The sequence below is a fragment of the Leucoraja erinacea genome, chromosome 5 (assembly GCF_028641065.1).
Source record: "Leucoraja erinacea ecotype New England chromosome 5, Leri_hhj_1, whole genome shotgun sequence".
Classification (NCBI taxonomy): Eukaryota; Metazoa; Chordata; class Chondrichthyes; order Rajiformes; family Rajidae; genus Leucoraja; species Leucoraja erinaceus.
The window spans coordinates 87,876,641-87,899,084 of NC_073381.1; positions in this window are offsets into that span (position 1 = coordinate 87,876,641).

Consider the following 22,444-nt stretch of genomic DNA (forward strand, 5'->3'; position numbering starts at 1 on the left):
GAACCCCTTTCAAGCTTGACAACATCTTTCCTCAATCATAGGAATATTTCCTAAATCTGCTGAATTTTCTGTTTCCACAGTGTGTTCAGTTTTTCTTTCTGATTTCCAGCACCTGCAGTGCTATTTTCGATTAGTATTTATCCCTGCTTGTCCACCAAATGTGAATGGGACGCACTTTATAGTTACTACAATAGAATTACATTCTCATATTCCCCAACCAAATGACAGGGAGAGGCAAGTTTTAGCTTCAAACAGCCACACGCTAATGTCTTTCTTTCTCTCTCAAACCTACAGTGTATTAGAATTATTTTCCACATGCCTGACATGCTAAAGAATGGCGTTGTCAGTTAGTCAACCCTCCGGCAATGAACCAGATTATTTTTACTAATTAACTGCCGACACTGCTCCTGAATAATGGAAGCATCTAATGTGAATCTAATGGTGATGTCGAGAAAAAAAAAAGCAATGCTCTAAAGTACAGCACAAGTAATTTTAGAATGGAATTTCCTTTTCTCGTCTTGAGCGTCTAAATGCTGGAAGGTCCGAGCTGTTTTTCACCATGCATTTAGTTTTGCACATTGGGTTTTCAGACGTAAAATAACGGATTTTGTCACAATGAAGATGCTGCAGATTTGAGATAATTCACTGGCTTCTGTGAAATTTGAGCAAGAATTGAGTATTTTCACAGTGGCAGAGCAGGTGGTCTTTGATTCATTGGGTATAGAGTCATACATAGTGGAAACAGGCCCAACAGGAAACAGACCCGCAGCTAGAAGCTCCGCAGACCACAGCTCCACGATTAAAGTCACCAGGCTAAACACTCCGGAGCTCCAACACTTGGCAAGGGATCACCCTGCTCCGCGATGGTAATTCCGCGCTGCGCCTGCTGCTGAACCTCTGGGCCGGTCTCTGGTAGGAAAGGCCGCGCCAATCCAGTTGGTAGGTCGTGAAGGGGGCGGAGAACGATGAGACTTGGAGAAATGACGCATCTCCGTCCAGGTAAGTGACTGCAAAATGGTATCCCCCAACCCCCCACATAAGACATACTAAGAAACATCAAAACATACATATAGGCATTCTAAAAATAACAAAAAGAGCGAAAGCACTAACAAGCTGCTCTCAAGGCAGCCACTACAGTGGCGCCACCCGGCCTACCAACCTTTATGTAAAACTTACCCCTCAGATTCTTGTTAAATCTCCCCATAAAAGCTGGAAAAATGTGTAACTATCCAACCAGTCCTTTTCCATCAATTAATTCCAGTAACCCAGAACATTTTTTTTCTTTCAAGTGCCCTTTCATTTCCTTCTGAAAGGCTTGACCGACTTTATCCACTGCTCATAAGGAACCACATTCCATGGATAGGATAGGGAGGGATAGGTGTAGTGATAGGCTTAGAGGAGGGTCTGGACTCGAAACGTCTATCTGAAGAAGGGTACCATGACCTGAAACGTCACCCATTCCTTCTCTCCAGAGATGCTGCCTGCCTGAGATACTCCATCTTAGGTTTAGAGGGATATGGGCCAAGCGCAAACAGGTGGGACTAATGAAGATTGGGCATTTTGGTCGGTGTGGGCAAGTTGGGATGCAGGGCCTGTTTACACATTGTTCCTCTATGACTCTTGAGAAAAACGGCCCCATACACATTCATCTGAATATTTTCACTTTCGCTTGGACTTCATGTCTTTTTGATATTGAAGCGGGCCAAAAGGGGCCCATTTCTCTGCACTGAAATGTTAGGAATCATCGGCTAATGGGAATGGCGTTCCCCTGAGCTACGATATGGAGACACGTTGTAGTGGCCATTTGGCCTGTTTTGCATGTTATTGCAAAAGGATTTGAGTATAGGAGCAGAGAGGTTCTACTGCAGTTGTACAGGGTCTTGGTGAGACCACACCTGGAGTATTGTGTAATCTCCAAATCTGAGGAAGGACATTATTGCCATAGAGGGAGTGCAGAGACGGTTCACCAGACTGATTCCTGGGATGTCAGGACTGTCTTATGAAGAAAGACTGGATAGACTTGGTTTATACTATTAGAATTTAGAAGATTGAGAGGGGATCTTATAGAAACTTACAAAATTCTTAAGGGGTTTGGACAGGCTAGATGCAGGAAGATTGCGATGTTAGGGAAGTCCAGGACAAGGGGTCACAGCTTAAGGATAAAGGGGAAATCCTTTAAAACCGAGATGAGAAGAACTTTTTTCACGCAGAGAGTGGTGAAGAACTCTCTGCCACAGAGGGTAGTTGAGGCCAGTTCATTGGCTATATTTAAGAGGGAGTTAGATGTGGCCCTTGTGGCTAAGGGGATCAGGGGGTATGGAGAGAAGGCAGGTACGGGATACTGAGTTGGATGATCAGCCATGATCATATTGAATGGCGGTGCAGGCTCGAAGGGCCGAAGGCCTACTCCTGCACCTAATTTCTATGTTTATATTGTGCATGGCATGTGCCTTTAAATTTTAGACTGCCCGCTATAATGTGGGTGTGATTCATTACGTGTTTTTGGGCGTGTTTGCAGCTTAACTGCTTGCGCAGAAGTTTATTTTTTAGATTAGTTTGGAGAGACGATGGAGAAGTTCAATCCTTCAACCATGTCATTGTTACGGAGACACGAGGAGCTTTCTAATATCTAAAGTAATAAGCTGGAGTTCGAAGAAGATTGCTGTAACAAGTCAGAAAAACCTTGGATGTATCTTACTGTTTTCTATCAACAATAAAGAAAATATTCATCAAAAGACTGTGTGTTGAAGCTTTATGAATGGAGAAGCTCTGAAGGTCTCTGCGGCAGCTTGCATGCGTACCAAAGATATTCCCCTTATCCATTCTCATCCAATTAGCGGCTAGGGTGCTAACTACCTGAAAGATATGAAAAATCTGCCGCTACACACGTCCCAATCACATACGCCTCTCCTCCCAATCTCCATTGCTTCAATACAATTAGGGGCAGCACAGTGGTGCAGCGGTTGAGTTGCTGCCTTACAGAGCCAGAGTCCCAGGTTTGATACCGACTACTGGTGCTGTCTATATGGAGTTTGTACGTTCTCCCTGTGACCTGCGCGGGTTTTCTCGGGGTGCTCTGGTTTCCTCCCATGCTCCAAAGACGTGCAGGTCTGTTGGCTCATTGATATCGAACCCAGGTCTCTGGCTCAATAACTGCTTTACACTTGCTACTCTTACAATGATACTCTATTACTCAGTAATCCCTTTTCACACAAAGGGTGGTGGGTGTATGGAATGAGCTGCCAGAGGATGTAATTGAGGCAGGGACTATCCCAACGTTTAAGAAACTGTCAGACAGGTACATGGATTGGACAGGTTTGTAGGGATATGGACCAAAAGTGGGCAGGTGGGACGTGTAGCCACAATGAAGATGTTGCAGATTTGAGATCATTCACTCTGGCTTCTGAAAAAGTAGTAATAGAATTTAGTATTTTCACACCGTATCGCTCTATGACTGTGATTCGCCACACGTGATTCCACACTCATCCCTCTTCCCAGGTCCTCTCCAGCAGTGCGATGAGATGATAATACTCTCACACCTCAGTTAATACATTGTGGGTTTTGCTTCCTCTCCAGAGACCTGGCTGCACTCCTGAACAAATGCTGAGCTGCAGAAAGTATCATCTTCTCCACAAGGTGCAATTTCAGATCACACCCATTAGTTCGGGTTGATTCCAAATCTCCCATAGCACCAGAGGGGCAAGAAGAAACCTCCAGCATCCCGGCTAATTTTCATCAACACCAATAAAGCAACCAACCTGATTATACGAGGATGGGTCTCGAACTGAAACGTCACCCATTCTGTTTCTCTTGAGATGCTGCCTGACGTGCTGAGTTACTCCAGCTTTTTGTGTCTACATTCCGATTGATATTTGTGTATCGGGTAAACCCTCGTTATTATGGCCCTCTTTTTAAAAAACTTTTTTTAGAAGTACAATAATGTAGTACTGTACATAAGTATTTAATACATAATGAGATTTACAGTTCATGTACAACTTCTTGTTTCAAGTTTGATAAGATAGAGAAGATAGAGAAGAAAAGAATAGCATAAGCCGTGGTGATAGTGTTAGTTCGTGAGATAGTAAAGAAAGCCCAAAGAAAAGGTAGAAGGGGATAGAGTGGAAAAAAGAGAAGAGAAAAAAAAGAGATAGAGAGAAAGAAAGGAAATAAAAATAAAGAGATTGAAAGAGATATACCTATTTAATATTTTTATCCACCCTTCACCCGGTTCTGATATGGATCTCTTTATAATGGATTTTGGTTATAGCGGTCGGACCTGCCGACTTTCACCTGCTGCAGACACCACTCCCGGCCTGCACCACCTCCCCGGTCACATCCAGCCCTGACCCACTGCCGCCACCACTGCCAGTCCACCCAGCTTCCTCAGCTGCTTACAGGCTGTGCCTGCCACTGCCGTCACAGACCCCTACCTGCACTCCAGCCACCTGCGGGCTGTGACCATTTACTCCGCCGGTCCTCCCCACTCAAATCACCTGCATTCCATACCGGCAGCCTGAAGAAGGGTCTCGATCCGAAACGTCACCCATTCCTTCACTCCAGAGATACTGCCTGCCCTGCTGAGTTACTCCAGCAGTTTGTGTCTATCTTTAGTATAAACCAGCATCTGCAGTCCCTTCCTCCACATATTGACCTTTCTGTCCCCTGGGCCTCCTCCACGGTAGGAAGTCACTCGCAAATTGGAGGAACAGCACCTCATATTTCAATTGGGCAGCTTACAACCCTGAGATATAAACGTTGATTTCTATCATTTTAAGTAATCTCTGCATTCTGTCCCATCCCTTCTCTCTCTCCCTCCCTCCTCCCCCCCCCCCCCCCCTCCCCTCCCGAGTCAACCCATCAGTTCCACAGCTTGTATCCCTTCTGTTAGCATATCTTCCCAAGCCTTAGCCCCACCAGTCTGGGACTTAAGTGCCTGTCCCACTTTCACAACCTAATTCACAACCTCTGCTGAGTTTGCCCTTGACTCATACTCACAGCATGGTCGTCACGAGGTTGTGATGCTAGTCGTAGGTACTCGCGGCATCAAGTACGTCAGGGCGTGTTTTCTAGCTTGATGTAAAATGTCCACGAGTAAAAAAAGGCGATGAATTAGGTTTTATGAAACTGGAACAGACCCTTAAGTCTTCCCCCCCTTATCGGGCGGGGCTGGGGCTGGGCTGCCTGAATGTTATTGGGTGGAGGCTGACGAGGTTCAGGTGGGCAAACTGGTACCAGCTAATTGTCCCCAGCTGTCACCAATGATGCTGGGGATTGGCCTCTCCCGGCCTGTCAGCCAGTGACAGGGATCAGAGAGGCATCCAAAGACGAGCGCACTGTCACATAACCTTCAAGTATTTATAGTCATAGTCATGATCCCAGGAATGAGTAGGTTAACCTTTGACGAGTGTTTGTCGGCACTGGGCCTGCACTTGCTGGAGTTTAGAAGAATGAGGGAGGACTTCATTGAAACATACAGAATAGTGAAAGGCTTGGATATGGAGAGGATGTTTCCACTGGTGGGAGAGTCTAGGACTAGAGGTCACAGCCTCAGAATTATAGGACGTTCTTTTAGGAAGGAAATGAGGAGAAATTTATTTAGTCAGACGGTGGTGAATCTGTGGAATTCTTTGCCACAGACGGTTGTTGATAGCCGTCAGTAGATATGTTTAAGTCAGAGATAGATATGTTATTGATTAGTACAGGTGTCAGAGGTTACGTGGAGAAGGCAGGAGAATGGGAAAAAGGCAGGAGAATTGGGTTAGGAGGGAGAGATAGTTAACCATGATTGAATAGTAGAGTAGACTTGATGGGCCGAATGGCCCAACCTGCCCACGCTGACCAACATTTCCCATCTATACTAGTACCATCTGCCTGCCTTTAGCCCATAGCCCTCTATGTCTGTCCTATCTATGTATCTGTCAAGATTAAAGATTCAAGAGAGTTTTATTGTAATGTGTCCCAGATAGGACAACAAAATTGTTGCTTTGCTTCAGCACAACAGAATATTGAAGGCACGAGTACTGAACAGATCAGTGTATCCATATACCATTATATAAATATTAGACTAAGTGGGACCCGTTGGGTCTCATGATCACACGGGAGGGCTGGTCCCCCAATGCAATATTCCACCTCTCCACCGAATTCGTGCAGTTTCAAGTGCAGTTTCATAACACATTCAAGGATGGTGCAAGGCCACCAAATTTAAATGCAGTTTCATACCATTTCATGCAGGGTGCAACAACACCACATTCAAATGCAGTTTAATACCATTTCATGCAGGGTGCAAGGCCACCATATTCAAATGCAGTTTCATACCATTTCAAGCCAGGTGAAACCACCATAAAACCAAACAAAACACCACACACAGTTCAGTAGACATTCAGTGTGTTCAGTTGATTCACAGCACAGAGTTGTGACCTCTCCCTCCCCCATCATACAGAGACTGAGCCACACCCACACTTCCGGGTTTTATAATCCCTCCCCCTTCCACCGGAAAAGGTGTGGCCTTCATGGTGTGATTGACAGGCGAGAGATTCTCAACATTTTTTAAACACTAACAACCATTAGCAGTGCATTTTTACTTCATTGGCAGTGCATTTCTACTTCATTAGCAGTGCATTTTTACTTCAAACCAACCATATTTTCATTTTCATACCACATTAAGGGCACTCACAGTTGAGTAGACATGTGTTCAGTGTTATTCAGAGCTCAGAGAGATGTGACGGCTTCCTCCATCTTGCAGAGACTGAGTGAGGCACACCACTTCCTGGTTTTATAGTCCCTCCCCCTCCCTCCAGCAGTGGCAGCAGAGAGAATGGCAAATTATTTTAAAACATTAATATCTCTCTGATTTTTCATCGATGGGAAAAATCCTCCAGTCCCGGAAGGTGGAGGGGGGCACTGAGCGAGGTGGCCAAAAATGACGGCCGTAGGTGGCGGCGTTCTCTCAGAAATCGCAGCACAGTGGGCCAAAAGCGGTCAAGATCAGACTTTTAGTAATACAGGTATAGAAGATATACACACATGAATAAATAAAACAGATAAAGTGCAAATAAACCGATAATGGGCTATTAATGTTCAGAGTTTTGTTTGAATTGAGTTTAATGCCTCTTATATGTTCTGATAGTACCTGGCTCAACTACTTCCTCCGGCAGCTTGTTCCATACACCCACCGCCCTTTGTGTAAAACGTTACCCCTCAGGTTCTTTCTCACGTTGCTCCAATGAACAAAATAATATAGGAGGAGAAGAAGGCCACTAAAGCCTGCCCCACCACTCAATTTGATCATGGCTGATCTGCCCCAGGCCTCAACTCCTCTTCTGCACCCCAAAGCCATCAACTCCTTAATACTTCAAATACTTTATCCAGGTCCACCTGAAATCTAATGACGCAGCTTCCACCATCCTCGAGGGCAGACAATTACAGAGCTTTACCACTCTCTGTGAGAAGAAATTATCACTCAACTCTGGCTTAATTATTTGTTTGCAAACTGTTCTTCAGACACAGGGGAATTAAACCAGACTTTAGAGATACTGCGTGGAAACTGGCCCTTCAGCCCACTGAGTCGGTGCTGACCAGCAATCACCCCGTATACTAGTTTAGAGTTTACAGATACAGCATGAAAGCAGGCTCTTCAGCCCACTGAGTCTGTGCCAAACAGCGATCACCTCGCACACTTGCACTATCCTACACATCAGAGAAAATTTCCAATTTTACAGACGCCAATTGATCCACAAACCTGCACGTCTTTGGAATGTGGGAGGAAACCAGATCACCTGGAGAAAACCCACGTGGTTGAAGAAGGGGCGAAGGATCAAACACTGTACAGACAGCACCGGTAATCAGGATCGAACCCGGATCTCTGGCACTGCGAGGCAGCAACTCTACCGCTGCGCCACCGTGCCTCCCTGATTAGAGGCGTTGAATGCGAGTTGAATTGAATGGGAGGCCACTCAAAGTAATCTTTAGCAGGGCGGAGGACAATAGTGTCTGTACCATTGTAATGAGGAGCTGAGTGGGTGTGAGACAAACCTGAACCTCCAGCTGTGTTCAAGAAGGAACTGCAGATGCTGGAAAATCGAAGGTACACAAAAATGCTGGAGAAACTCAGCGGGTGCAGCAGCATCTATGGAGCGAAGGAAATAGCCAACGTTTCGGGCCAGTCTGAAGAAGGGTTTCGGCCCGAAACGTCGCCTATTTCCTTCGCTCCATAGATGCTGCTGCACCCGCTGAGTTTCTCCAGCAATTTTGTGTACCTTTAAACACTGAACCTCCTGCTGTTTGTGTGGTAATGTGCTTGTGATCACAGAGAGTGGTGAATCACTGGAATTCTCTGCCACAGAAGGTAGTTGAGGCCAGTTCATAGGCTATATTTATTTAAGAGGACAACAAATTGAATCTGAATCTGAATCTGAATCTGACCCTTGTGGCTAAAGGGATTAGGGGGGTATGGAGAGAAAGCAGGTGCAGGATACTGAGTTGGATGATCAGCCATGATCATATTGAATGGCGGTGTAGGCTCGAAGGGCCGAATGGGCTACTCCTGCATCTATTTCCTATGTTTCTATGTTTCTATGTGTACAGTGGAGTGTTCTGAAACGCCTCGTCTATGAAGCAGGAGGGAGCGGTGGCAGGTTTGTTTCTGCTATAGCCTGCAGCAATATAAATGATGAATGAATGAGAGCGTCTCAGAGTACACTTGCGCACCTTATTGCACCTTGAGGGCGGCGTTGCGGGCAAAATCCTGTCCTCAACCCGAACGTAATCCATTCAGTTGAAATGTTTAATGTCTATGACCAGGGATACACACAAAAAGCTGGAGTAACTCAGCGGGACAGGCAGAGAGAAGGAATGGGTGACGTTTCAGGTCGAGACCCTTCCTCGGACTAGTTAGGGATAACGGATACGAGACATATGGACAATGATGTGGAGAGATGAAAAAACAATGAGTGAAAGATGTGCAAAAAAAAGTAACGATGATAAAGGAAACAGGCCATTGTAAGCTGTTTGTAGGGTGAAAATGAGAAGCTAGTGCAATTTGGGTGGCGGAGGGATAGAGAGAGAGGGAATGCCAGGGCTACCTGAAGTTAGAGAAATCAATATTCATACCACTGGGCTGTAAGCTGCTCAAGCAAAATATGAGATGCTGCTCCTCGAATTTGTGATTTGCCTCACTTTGACAATGGAGGAGACCGAGGACAGAAAGGTCTGTGGGGGATTGGGAAGGAGAGTGGGGTGGGAGATTGCAACCTTCACGTGGTCCGCCCTGTTTCGACGAATGCAATCAACCTGGCATGCACAATCAAATAAGATCAAATAGAACAAGTTTTCCTACAACTTTAGGCTGTGCACGCCATACTCAAGAAGAAGAAGGAAGGAGAATTAAAGTGTCCAACAACTGGGAGATCAGGTATGTTCAGGCAGGTTGAGCGAAGGTGTTCAATGAAATGATCGCCCAGTCTTTGTTTGGTCTTGCCGATGCATAAAAGTCCACATCTTGAACAACAGATACAATGGATGAGGTTGGAGGAGGTGCAAGTGAAACTCTGCCTGATCTGAAAGGAAAGAATGAAAGGACCAGGGATGACATTTGATGACTTCCCTCTTATATCTCTGTGGGATTGGTTTAGGTTTAGGTTTATTAATGTGGCATGTGCAGAGGTACAGTGTTTTGCTCGCTATCCAAGTAGTCCAGACAATACTGGACTTAAACACGATCGAGCCAAACTCAAGTACAAGTACTAATGTAGAAAACTGCAGATGCTGGTAAACAAAAAAAGACGCATAGTGGTGGAGTAACTTAGCAGGTCATGTCGCAGTCTGAAAAAGGATCCAGACCCAAAATTCATCTATCCAGGGATCGCCAAGACTTATGAGTGTTTTAAATAGTACAGGATAGCGCTATAATTTTCTGCCACCTTACTCACCATCTTCCTGTGCACAAGTGCACCAAGTTTTGTCCCAATCGATGGGATAGTTTCAAAGTTATTAAGGTTTGAAAATCTTAAAAACCACACGTGTGCAGATTGGTCTTTTCTCCTGTCAGCGACCGGCATGCAGATTGGTCTCCTGTCCAGTCATTCACCGGCAGTGCCCGCCTCGCCCTTTGTTGCCTGGCGTTGCACGGCCACAGCCACAGCCACACAGCCTGTCGGCCGGAGAGGACGATCACAGTCGCAGGCCATATCTGCGGAGGGCCACAGCCAGAGCCGCCGGAGCTCCGGTAGAAAGGAGCGGCAACCTCAAGATGCTGGGAGGTGAAGAGGGAATTTGGGGGAGGAGGGGGAATAGAGTGATAGGAGGAGGGTAGGGAGGGGAGCAGAGTTATGGAGGGAGCCAGGGAGCAACTGAGTGTAGGGGAAAGGAGAGGGCGTGAGAGGTGAGGGAAGGGCATGCAAAGAGGGAAAGGAGCGGCACCTTCGAGATCCTGGGGAGGTGAAGAGAGAGATTGCGGGGATTGAGGGAGAGGAGGGGGTAGGGACAGATGGGGGAGGGAGAATAGAGGGAGAGGAGTGGGGGAGGGGAGGAATAGAGGGATATGAAGGGGGTAGGGAAGGGAGAGGAGTTATGGAGGGAGGCAGTGACTGAGGGTAGGGGAAAGGAGAGGGAGGGAGAGGTGATGGAGGGATTGAGGAGTGGAGTAGGAGGGGAAAGAAGAGGGAGGATGAAGAGGAAGGGAAGGGATTGCTGGTGGATGAGGGGAAATGAGCCACGCCTGCGCAGTTGGGGGCTATGGGTGTGGTGGAATATTGCGTTGCCGGAACACTTTGCATTGGGGGAATATTGCGTTGGGAAAACGGGTTGCGATGGGGGAACGGGTGAGTGGTGGAATATTGCGTTGGGGGACGGGTTGTGATGGGGGACCAGGCCTCTAGTGTGACAGGGACCCAACGGGTCCCACTTAGTCTAGTATGGTCTAGTGCACAAAAGCTTGAAACTTGCTTTTGGAGAATATCTGGATAGATTTTCCCAATAAATTTATGGCGGCACGGTGGCGCAGCGGAGGAGTTGCTGCCTTACAGCGCAGGACTCTGGCGCAGTCTTACAGGGCCAGAGTCCCGGGTTCGATCCTGACTACGGGTGCTGTCTGAACAGAGTTTGTACGTGCTCCGGTTTCCTCCCACACTACAAAGATGTACAGGTTTGTTGATTAATTGACTTTGGTAAAGATTATAAATTGTCCCTGGTATGTATGGTAATGCTAAATTATGGGATCGCTGGTCGGTGCGGACCCAGTGGGCTGCAGGGCTTATTGTATCAAGTTTCAGACAACTTGACTATGGCCTTGTAGTAAGTTGGGTAGCTTGTGCATTGCACAAGTGCTAGTCTCTATAGCCTTATGCAAATCAATGTTGTTGAATAATTAAGATCTCAGCTGGTATCAACAGCTTTCACGAGTTTTTGAATATTAATTACGTCTATTAATCCTGAAATTAAAATCAGTTCTGCATTTTTCTTTCAAGAGAACGCAGGGCAGCACAGTGGCGCAGCTGGTAGAGCTGCTACCTCGCAGTGCCAGAGGCCCTGGTTCAATCCAGATCTCTGGTGCAGTCCCTGTGGAATTTGCACGTTCCTCCTGGTGTCCCTGGGTGCTCCGTTTCCTTGCACAAAGATATGCGGGGTGTTAGGTTAAAAGGACACTGTAACTTGTCGCTGGTGTGTACATGACTGAGAGAATGTGGGGGAGAATTTATGGGATTGTGGGAATTGTACTAACTTGGATTAATTTTGTTCTTGGAGCAGAATTAAGGCCTTTCAGCTCATCAGGTCTACGCCATTCCATCATGGCTGATCTATCTTTCCCTCTCAACTCCATTCTCCTGCCATTTTCTCTCCAACCCCTGACACCCGTACTAATCAAGAATCTCTCAATCTACGCCTTAAAAATACCCAGTGACAGCCTCCACAGATCACCCCCCCTCTGACTAAAGAAATTTCTCATCTCCTTTCTAAAGGTACGTCCTTTTATTCTGAGGCTGTGCCCTCTGGCCCTGGACTCTCCTCACTAGTGTACCATGAGTACACCATGATAGTGGCATTTAAGTGGCTTTTGGATAAATACATGAATATGTGAGTAATTAAGGGATTATGATTTGTATGCAGACAGTAAAGATTAGTTCAATTTGGTTTCATCTTTGGTGCAGTCGAGATGGGTCAAAGGCTCTGTGCTATAATGCGGAGGAAATTCAAGTTCAAGTTCAAGTGAGTTTATTGTCATGTGTCCCTATATAGGAGAATTAAATTCTTGTTTTGCTTAAGCACACAGAAAATAGTAGGCATTTGCTACAAAACAGATAAATGTGTCCATATACCATGATATAAATATATACACACATGAATAAATAAACTGGTAAAGTGCAAATAACAGAAAGTGGTTATTAATAATCAGAGTTTTGTCCGAGCCAGGTTTAATAGCCTGATGGCTGTGGGGAAGTAGCTATTCCTGAACCTGGAAGGAACTGCAGGTGCTGGTTTACATCAAAGATAGACACAAAATTCTTCAGGGGTTGGACAGGCTAGATGCATGAAGATTGTTCCCGATGTTGGGGAAGTCCAGAATTAGGGGTCACAGTTTAAGGATAAGGGGGAAATCTTTTAGGACCGAGATGAGGAAAACATTTTTCTAGAGTGGTGAATCTCTGGAATTCTCTGCACAGAAGATAGTTGAGGCCAGTTCATTGGCTATTAGGTGCATTAGGTGCCATTGTGCCTTGGTGCATTGTGTTATGTTGTGTCGTGGACTTTCTGTGTTTGTGCTTTTTTTAAAAATTCTATTTTATTTTTAATATGTTTTATTATTTATTATTTTATTACTTTTACGATACTGACTGTAAAGGGAAATTCATTTTGTTGTCTCTAATTGAGACAATGACAATAAATTTGAATACAATACGATACAATACAATTAAGAGGGAGTTAGATGTGGCCCTTGTGGCTAAAGGGATCAGGGGGTATGGAGAGAAGGCAGGTACAGGATACTGAGTTGGATGATCAGCCATGATCATATTGAATGGCGGTGCAGGCTCGAAGGGCCGAATGGCCTACTCCTGCAACTATTTTCTATGTTTCTATGTTTCTAAAAAGTTGGTGTAACTCAGTGGGTCTGGCAGCACCTCTGGAGAAAAGGAATAGGTGTTGTTTTGGGTCGAGACCCTTCCTCAGACTGAGAGTCAAGGGAGAGGGAAATGAGAGATACAGAAGGTACACTATGTACCTTTTCTACAGCCCGGTGCTATAATGTTCTTTGTTCTATGTTCTAACAGAGAACAGTTGAGGAACTGAGAATAATAAGAACACTGAGAAATATGCTGGAAGTTAGCAATTATTGGAGGAATGTTTGTGTAGACATTAGTTGATTCACAATGAGTTATTTCCATTCATATTACTTTCCATTCACCTGCATCTTGCTGAGAGACCACCACAGGGTGAGTGCAGTGGCCCTGAAGAAAGACTGAAATGGAGATTTATACAGTAGTCTATAACCCACACATTTGTCAAGATTAATTATATGTATTCCCCTTGCTTTTATCATCCTCCTTAAACGTATTACCATTTCGGAATACTGTTGACAGCAAAAGAAAATCCCTGTAGTGGAGAGCACTTTATTAGTGGCAACATCCTCTGATCTTTCTTTGCAGAGATTAAAAGCTGTCTGAAAGCTTTGGGCAGTTTATTTGCACTTCGGCGCTATCGTAGCAAGCTGGATGCATGTGCGCCGAAACTACGAGCACAGACACGCAGCGTGGCACAGCATTAATATGATGAGCTCATGCAATATTAATCCATCTCTTATCACAGACAAGCTCCGAAGGACACGGAACCTTGCAGCTCGACTAATTTCCGCCGGTGCTCTTGTTAACTGGCTTCAAGCGTCGTCATGAATGCAAAAATCCGATATCAAGGAGCGCAGTTTTATTGCAGAGCCTCGGCAAGAATAAGGCTCTTTATTAAGTTAATTAATTCAAAGCAGAAGTACATAGAGGTGAAAAAGATCTGACCAGACAATTACGCTCCGGCTCATTGTCGTGAATTTAACATCCCGTGAGTCCTACAGTGGATTTTTGGATCAAACTGTCTGCTGAACAGGGAATCTGCGGAAAGGAAGCCCGGTCCCCTTGTCCGATGCCAGCACCTTTTAGTTTAGTTTAGAGATACAGCACAGAAACAGGTCCTTCACCCCTACTGCTATGACCAATGACCATTTGCACGCTAGTGCTATCCGACACGCTAGGGACAAATTGCAGAGGCCAATTAACCGACAAAGCTGCAAGTCTTTGAAGTGTGGAGGAAATGGGAGCACCTGGAGAATAACAACAGGGGAAAACATACAAACTGCGTCTAGACAGCATCCTGTAGTCTGGAGCGAACCCGGGTCCCTGGCGCTGTGAGGCAACAACTGTACCGCTGCCATGGTGCCACCTGACCTGAGTGAATGCAGAATTGGCAAAGAAATACCATGCTTACAATTTTTCCACTTCTGTCCCATAGAACATAAAACATAGAAACATAGAAAATAGGTGCAAGAGTAGGCCATTCGGCCCTTCGAGCCTGCACCGCCATTCAATATGATCGTGGCTGATCATCCAACTCAGTATCCTGTACCTGCCTTCTCTCCATACCCCCTGATCCTTTTAGCCACATGGGCCACATCTAACTCCCTCTTAAATATAGCAAATGAACTGGCCTCAACTACCCTCTGCGGCAGAAAGTTCCAGAGATTCACCACTCTCTGTGTGAAAAAATGTTTTCTCATCTCGGTCCTAAAGGGTTTCTCCTTTATCCTTAAACTGTGACCCCTTGTTCTGGACTTCCCCAACATCGGGAACAATTTTCCTGCATCACAATCTTCTAAATTCTAGTAAGTAGAAGCCGAGTCTATCCAGTCTTTCTTCATATGAAAGTCCTGACATCCCAGGAATCAGTCTGGTGAACCTTCTCTCTACTCCCTCTATGGCAAGAATGTCTTTCCTCAGATTTGGAGACCAAAACTGTACACAATACTCCAGGTGTGGTCTCATCAATACCCTGTACAACTGCAGTAGAACCCCCTTGCTCTTATACTCAAATCCTTTTGCTATGAATGCTAACATACCATTCGCTTTCTTCACTGCCTGCTGCACCTGCATGCCTACTTTCAATGACTGGTGTACTATGACACCCAGGTCTCGTTGCATATCCCCTTTTCCTAATCGGCCACCATTTAGATAATAGTCTACTTTCCTGTTTTTGCCACCAAAGTGGATAACTTCACATTTATCCACATTATACTGCATCTGCCATGTATTTGCCCACTCATCCAGCCTATCCGTCACCTTGCAGCCTCCTAACATCCTCCTCACAGCTAACACTGCCCCCCAGCTTCATGTCATCTGCAAACTTGGAGATGTTGCATTCAATTCCCTCGTCCAAATCATTAATATATATTGTAAATAGCTGGGGTCCCAGCACTGAGCCTTGCGATACCCCACTAGTCACTCCCTGCCATTCTGAAAAGGACCCGTTTTATCCTACTCTTTGCTTCCTGTTTGCTAGCCAGTTCTCTATCCACATCAATACTGAACCCCCAATACCATGTGCTTTACGTTTGTATACTAATCTCTTATGTGGGACCTTGTCGAAAGCCTTCTGAAAGTCCAGATATAACACATCCACTGGTTCTCCCTTATCCACTCTACTAGTTACATCCTCGAAAAATTCTAGAAGGTTCGTCAGTCATGATTTACCTTTCGTAAATCCATGCTGACTTTGTCCAATGATTTCATCACTTTCCAAATGTGCTGCTATCCCATCTTTAATAACTGACTCTAGCAGTTTCCCCACTACCGATGTTAGACTAACTGGTCTGTAATTCCCCGTTTTCTCTCTCCCTCCCTTTTTTAAAAGTGGGGTTACATTAGCTACCCTCCAATCCTCAGGAACTACTCCAGAATCTAAAGAGATTTAAAAATTATCAATACTGCATCCACTATTTCTGGGACTACTGCCTTAAGTACTCTGGGATGCAGCCAATCCGGCCCTGGGGATTTATCGGCCTTTAACCCATTCAATTTACCCAACACCACTTCCCGGCTAACCTGGATTTCACTCAGTTCCTCCATCTCATTTGACCCACGGTCCCCTGCTATTTCCAGCAGATTATTTATGTCTTCCTTAGTGAAGACGGAACCAAAGTAGTTATTCAATTGGTCTGCCATGTCCTTGTTACCCATGATCAATTCACCTGTTTCTGACTGCAAGGTACCTACATTTGTTTTAACTAATCTCTTTCTCTTCACATATCTATAGCAACTTTTGCAGTCTGTTTTTATGTTCCTGGCCAGTTTTCTTTCATAATCTATTTTCCCTTTCCTAATTAAGCCCTTTGTCCTACTCTGCTGGACTCTGAATTTCTCCCAGTCCTCTGATAGGCTGCTTTTTCTGGCTAATTTGTACGCTTCATCTTTTGTTTTTGATACTATCCCTGATTTCTCTTGTTATCCACGGATGCACTACCTTCCCTGATTTATTATTTTGCCAAACTGGGATGAACAATTGTTGTAGTTCATCCATGTAGCCTTTAAATGCCTTCCATTGCATATCCACCGTCAACTGCCAGTCAAACATGAAACAGTACAGCACAGGAATGGGCTCTTCAGCCTACAATGTCTGTGCCGAACATGAAACCAGTTTAAACCGATCTCATCTGCCTCTACATGATCCATATCCCTCTATTCCCTGCACTCCAATGTCCCGATCTAAAAACCTCTTAAACGCCACTATCATATGCTTCCACCACTATCACTGGCAATTCATTTCAGACCCCCCCCCACCCTCAGTGAAAAAAACATACCCATTAAATTTTCTCCCTCTCATGTCATAGCTAGTGTATGCCCTATTGTGTTGCCACCCTGGGAAAAATGTTCTGATTGTCTACCCTATCCATGCCTCACCTCATTTTACATACTTCTATCATGTCTCCCCTCAACCTCCAACGTTTCAAAGAGAATAATTCAAGTCTACCCAACGTCCCTGTAGCTGAAACCTTCTAATCCAGACAGCATTCTGGTGAACCTCCTACGCACCAGACCTCAAGGGGTGCAGTGATCTAAGCAGACCACCTCCTTCCCAACCACAGACAGGCAATTATAGGACACATGCCTTCCTTAGCTGGGACATAGTTTATAGAAGTAGGGTGGTTACAGTACAACTTAATAAAACATTGGTCCCACCACGACTGCGGTTGTGGGTACAGTTCTGGTCACCACACTGTAGGAAGGATGTCATTGCGATGGCGAGGGTGCAGAGGAGATTCACCAGGATATCTTGCCAGGGGATGTTGCATTGTGCCACAATGTAGAAATTGTACCACAGAATTCTGAGGTCCCTACCTCCAAGATATGCTCTGCCCAAGTTCCTCGGTGACAAGATGCAGACTCAAAATTGTCATTACCGAAGTAAAAAGAAATTCAGTTTTCTATCACAGTGCACTGAGAGAACACTGTTATGCAACTGAATTAATGGCACAACAGTTGTGTGGTGGGAGATTAGGTGTGGATCTGCACCTATTTAGACTAGAGATACAGCACGGAAATAGGTCCTTTGGCCCACTGAGTCGGTGCCGACCAGCGATCCCCATACACTAACACGATTCTACACTTTAGGGGCAATATTCAATTTATACAATCAAATTAACCTCCAAACCTGTACATCTGTGGAGGGTGGGAAGAAACCGGAGAAAGCCCATGCGGTCACAGGGAGAACACACAAACTCCGAACAGACAGCCTCTCCAGCCAGGATCGAATCCAAGTCTTTGGTGCCGTAAGGCAGCAACTCTACCGCTGCACCTTTGTGCCGATCTATTTACGAAAATGTAGCCTGAACTTGAGGGACTGAGCTATAGGAGAGGTTGAGCAGGCTACGACTTTATTTCATGGAGTGCAAGTGAATGAGAGCTGATCTCATAGAGGTGTATAAGATCGAGTAAATGCACAGAGTCCTTTGCCCAGAGTAGAGGAATCGAGAACCAGAGGGCATAGCTTTAAGGTGAGGAAGAAAAGATTTAATAGGAACTTGAGGGGTAACTTCTTTTCGCAAATAGTGGTGGGCATATGGAACGAGCTGCCAAAAGAGGTAGCTGAAGCAGGTACAATGAAAAAATCTAAGAGACATTTGGACTGGTCCATGGATGGGAAAGGTTTAGAGGGATACGAGCCAAGCTCAGGCAAGTGGGAGTAGTGTAGATGGGACGTTGGTCGGCATGGGAAATTGGGCTAAAGGGCCTGTTTCCATTTTATGACCTCTTAAATGCATGCAAATCCAGGATGAAGAAAGAACATCATCAATTCGTTAATGCATCTTGGTCCATCAGTCCCAAGTCATTAGCAGGGCTCCATGATGCAATCTTACACACAAGCAATAAAGATGTTTGCAGAGCAATGGAATTCTCTGTGAGAATGTCAGAAAATTATTTTCATCAGATCCGGCCGGTTCATTCCACATTCAGCAGTGCTTTCACGAATATCCCCACATCTGAATTTCCCTTGTTGACTATGCTCAGAGCAACCTCAGCTTTTTTTTGTCCCCTAGCTGAAACTGACCGAGACATTGACTGAAAACCTGAGGCCAAAAATCAAAAGCTTCTTTCCAATTCAGACTGATTGTAACAGATAACACTTGAGGTAAATGCACCATGACATTTGGAATGTAATTGACAATACAACAGTTCAAACTTGGTGTGGTCAAAGAAACCATTATCATTGTTCGTGGATGAGGTACAAAAAGTCTAATGTTTCGGGTTAGCTTACTTTGGTTTAGAGATACTGCGTGGAAGATGGCCCTTTGGCCCACTGAGTCCGTGCTGACCAACGATCACCCATTCACACTAGTTCTATCCGACAGTGGCCAATTCACCTACAGACCCGCACATCTTTGGGATGTGGGAGGAAACCAAGGCACCCGGAGTAAACCCACACGGTCATTCTGGATCACCCATCAAATTTTATTTCCTTGTGGCTTTTTTTTACATTTCCAAAAATAAACTTTATTCAGCATTTTAAAAAAATATCCAACATGAGAACTGTCCAAAAACTCTTCAGATATTCTCTACATCCATTAATTGTCAGTTTAAGTGGCTTTCTAATAGTTTATTCCAACTTGATGGCTTGCTTTATTAGTTCATATGTTCCAGGAGCAGAATTGGGCTGTGCAGCCCATCAAGTCTACTTCACTATTCAATCATGGCTGATCTATCTTTCCCTCTCAACTCCATTCTCAGGCCTTCTCCCCATAACCCCCGACACCCATACTAATCAAGAATCTATCAACCTCCACCTTAAAATATTCATTTACGGTCTCCACAATCGTCAGTGGAAATAAATTCCACAGATTCACCACCCTCTGTCTTAAGATATTCCTTCTCATCTCCTTTCTAAAGGTACATCATTTTAATCCGAGGCTGTGGCCACTGGTCCTAGACTCTCCCACTGGTGGAAACATCCTTTCCACATTCACTCTATCCTCGCCATTAACTCTTTAGTAAGTTTCAATCATGTCCTGCCTCATCCTTCCAAACTCCAGCGAGTACAAGCCCAGAGCCGTAAAACACTCATCATATGTTAACCCAATCATCCCACAGATCATTCTCGTAAACCTCCTCTGGACCCTCTCTAGCGTCAGCACATCCTTCCGCAGATATGGGGCCCAAATCATGTCCGGCGAAGACATTGTGGGGCAAAGGGCCTGTTTCTGTGCCATACAGTTCTATGCTCCAAACAGTGTTTTTAAAGCTCCTTTGCTTGGGGGAGATAAGTGGAGCAATGTTGTGCAGTTTTCACGAGCAACACGCAGGGCTGCTTGGGTTTACGATTCTGGCCGTGCTGATACTTTGGACATTGTATGCTCCCCTACAGTCTCGACATTAACTCACACATGCTCCCCGTTTATCCTGAGTGGGAGAAATAATGTCTACCTCGATGTCCTTGCTAGTCTGTGCTTGCATTAGTAAAACATGCGATAGCATTATGCGTTAACACTTTAAATAACTCAAGTGTAATCATTGATAGTCTTTCTACTGACTGCCCAGCACACAAGCTTCACACTGTACCTTGGTACACGTGACAATAAACTAAACTAAACTAATCCCATTGCAGCCAATTATAGCCTAATTCAATCCAAAGCAAATTTATTCCTAATGTGATGATATAATCACAAATTTTGCTACTGTTGGATTGCATTAATCAAAACAATGCAGATCAAAAATTTACACGTGAATAAAAAATAACTTTTTAAAGTGTGCTGCACCTTATTATCTTCCCTGTATCAGATTAATTATGTTGCTATTATCCCATTACCATATATTCTGCAACATTCTGTTCTTTCATCATCACGTAAGGTGCCTTTGGGCTTTATTTACAGGTAATTAGGAGGCACATCACGCACTGTCTGCCCCCAATCCTGATACGGTTACAAACCATCCTCAAGCTCTAATTTACCAACTGGAGTTGTACGTGTTCATTCATACTTTCTTTCCTGTTGATAGGCACAAAGTGCCGGAGTAACTCAGCAGGTCCGGCGGCATCTCTGGAGAAAAGGAATAGGTGACGTTTCGGGTCGAGACCCTTCTCAGACTGAATGATGGAGGTGGGATCAGTGTAAATGGTCGACACAAGTCTCATCAACCGTTCACCAAAGTTAAGAAAAAAGTAATACTAAATAAAGTAAACTCCACAAGAGGTCATGATAGTTATAAAAGGGTTGGCATCGGGGGAATGATCTCCCAGTATTGAGGACTGTCGTTATCCAGATAGCACTATAGAGATCCCTGCTTTCCAGTGTTGCCAATTTAATTTAGTTTAGTTCAGAGAAACAGCATGGAAATAACCCCTCCAGCCCATGGAGTCCACACAGACCAGCGATCACCCATTCACACGAGTTCTATGTTATCTCACTTTTCCATTCACTCCCTGCACACATGGGGACATTTTTCTGGAGGCCCATTAACCAATTGAGTTGGAATGTGGGAGGAAACTGGAGCACCCAGAGAAAACTGACTCGGGGAGAACGTGCAAACTCCATGCAGACAGCACCCATCGTCTGGATTGAACCCGGGTCTCTGGCGCCATAAGGCAGCAACTCTACCGTTACATCACAGTTCCACCGCAAAGTTTAGCTTAGAGGCACAGAATGGAAACAGGCCCTTCAGCCCACTGAGTCCACGTCAACCATTGATCACCCGTTCACACTAGTTCCACGCTGAATACTTGGTGCTCCCAAGAGTTGAACATTGAGCATTACAGGTGGGTGATATTGTTGCTACATGTTTACCGCTTCAGTGAACTGTCTTTGGACTGTCGAGCTTGGTGTTGGGTGGCTGACAACAATGGGAAAGCATATCAGAGCAAAATGGTCATCTTCAAACACAACCAAAGGATTATAATTTGGTAGTTAGCCAAGCTAAAGATCTGAGAAGGCTGTCCAAAGAAGCAGCTTCCGAGGAATGCAGATGAGAAACTTCTGTAGCATGGTGCATTTTGCACATGTGGAATAAGTATGTGGGTTCGAGCTGAGTGTTAGCATTCCTTCTTCATGCTGAAGAGGTGTAGTTTAGTTTCAGTTTAATTTAATTTAGTTTGGTTTAGTTCAATTTAGATAAACAGCATGGAAACAGGCCCATCGGCCCACCGAGTCCGTGCCGGCCAGTGTTCCCCATATGTTCACACTATCCGAAACACATTCAGGACAATGTACATTTATACCAAGCCAAATAAACTCCAAACCTGTGTGTATGTCTTTGGAGTATGGGAGGAAACTGAACACCTTTGGAGAGAAACCCACGCAGGTCAAGGGGAGAATGTACGAACATCATACAGACAGCACCCGTAGTCGGGGTTGAACCCGGGTCTCTGGCACTGTAAGCGCTGTATGGCAGCAACTCTACAACTTTAGTTTAGCTTAGTTTAGTTTAGACATACAGCATGGAAACAGATTCAAACATTCCTCATTGTCATAGACTCATACAACACAAAACAAATCCTTCAACCCTCAATATTCAGGCTAACCATCAATTTATACTGATTTCCATTTACCAGCACTTGGTTCATAGTCTTCTGCACACTGGCTATATGTTCCTCTCTGTAAAATGAGAACAAAACATAGAGCCATACAACAATGCAGCAGGGCCACCATGTTTGTTCCAAATATGAATCCAAGTTAAACTAATCCCCTCTGCCTGCACGTGATCCATATCTCTCTATTCTCTGGGTATCCATGTACCGAAGCAAAAGGCTCTTAAACACCACTGTCGTATATACCTCCACCACCAGACCTGGCAACATATTCCAAGCACCCAGTACAAAATTCTCTCACAGGTAAGAGTAGACTCAAAGTTACTCTCACAGGTTAGAGTACTTTCACAGGTTAGAGTACTCTTAGGTGCTCTCACAGGTAAGAGTAGACTCAAAGTTACTC